General features: G+C 36.3%; 1 long non-coding RNA gene across 1 annotated transcript; it reads left to right on the top strand.

Moving 5' to 3' along the window:
* Nucleotides 1-7: 7 nt before the first annotated feature.
* On the top strand, nt 8-1,561 carry LOC119343892. The gene is made up of 3 exons (XR_005166320.1): nt 8-176; nt 805-846; nt 1,085-1,561. It is a non-coding gene; the product is annotated as an uncharacterized LOC119343892 (long non-coding RNA).
* The last annotated feature ends 8 nt before the right edge of the window (nt 1,562-1,569 follow it).

Genomic DNA, 1,569 nt, shown 5'->3' with positions numbered 1-1,569 from the left:
TGATAGAAATAATTTTATCCGCTTGATTTAGGAAGTGCACATAGGTAGGTCAACATATTTTGTAGCTCTTTCACATGTAAAAGCATATGTTGCATAAGAAATTATTATCTTCGAAGCATACTCACATTTCACTAACAAATAGGGGGAGGTTCAGACTTCAGAGCAATGATAACAAGGTTTGTTCCTCACTCTTTTGTTGGAATTTTAGTTCCAAGTTAACATGATTTCTTATCCGCTTCATAAGTCATGCATTTGCTTAATTAGGTGATAAGTAGAGCAAAAAAATTGATCATGTTATTGTGGGGTTTGTTTAAACTCCAGCATAAGGAATTCTGGTTTAAGAAAAAAGACTTTTGGCTTCTTTAATTACAAATTGATTGCAACGTCGTGTTAGTATGTGATTTCTCACATGTGGTTATAATATTTGTGAAGACGTGCATTGCACGTGCACTTGGAAGCGGGCCCGTGGCCCGCGCCGGACGGGCCACAAATCATTGGTAGTACATGTCGTGTTTATCCTCACTGTTGAATATTCTGTATATAACTATTTATGCAATACTTGGACCATAGGAGCAATTCATTCTGTATATTTTGCTGGGGATTGTGCCTTCCAGTCAATTTATAGATGGGTAAGATGTATCACAATATCTTTGACTTGCATTCTCTATGATGTCAAGTAAGAAAATAGAATATATACTCCTTGAATTATCTTTTCTTTTTTTTCGATGTCTCTATCTTACTTATATAATCCAATTGGCATTCGCTAGAGTTTTTGTTGATGAAACATTTGTTTTGTGATGTCAGGAGGTTCTGTTTGTGACTTTGCAATCAATATTCGTTGATACGGTTCGTAGATCATGCTATCTGCACAATCTCAATCTACTTCATGTGACTATATATTGTATTAATGGGTTGTGTCAAGGTTATTTTATCAACTACTCAGTTGTTGATCTACATTACGGTTACACGAATTAATGTTGACTCGATTCCCTGTAGTAGGTTGAGAGGCTTCTCCTCTCATGATTTGCTCTGATTAGTTTGCTTGGCTCCATGCAACTCATGATTTCTTTGAATTTTTCTGTAGGAGCTCGATCAAAAATCACCTATGAAAAATATGCCGTTCTTCTCTACAGGGGTTGAATGTGGAATTTGAGGAGAATCTGTGCACTAGCATCCGACTCCTTGATGTTGCTCTGATCATATTGTGTAAATATATTTCTAATAAAGCAATCGCCCGATGGTGTACATGTTAGAAATAACAAGATGTAATCATCAAGTGTGAGAGATGGCAACATCATGATGGGATGGTATGTACTGTTGTGCTCATCAATAGGTTCGTCTTTCATTCTCTTGCAGCCAGCATGTTTTTTGTTATGCAAACAATTAGGAAATATCTAATTTCTATGTACGTCCAAATATATATAAGTAGTTGTTGTTAGCACTGAATTTGGATTTGTTAACGGTCGCTGCATTTGGTCTATCTCGAGCCTCTGGCTGTGGATCATGTTCTTTTGATATCCGCTTGCCATGATATGTTATCTCTGGTATGTGTTACCTCTATTTTTTTTT

The sequence above is a fragment of the Triticum dicoccoides genome, unplaced genomic scaffold, assembly GCF_002162155.2.
Source record: "Triticum dicoccoides isolate Atlit2015 ecotype Zavitan unplaced genomic scaffold, WEW_v2.0 scaffold145136, whole genome shotgun sequence".
Taxonomy (NCBI): domain Eukaryota; kingdom Viridiplantae; phylum Streptophyta; class Magnoliopsida; order Poales; family Poaceae; genus Triticum; species Triticum dicoccoides.
The sequence above is the reverse complement of the archived record's forward strand: the minus strand, read 5'-3'. Positions and strand labels throughout refer to the sequence as shown.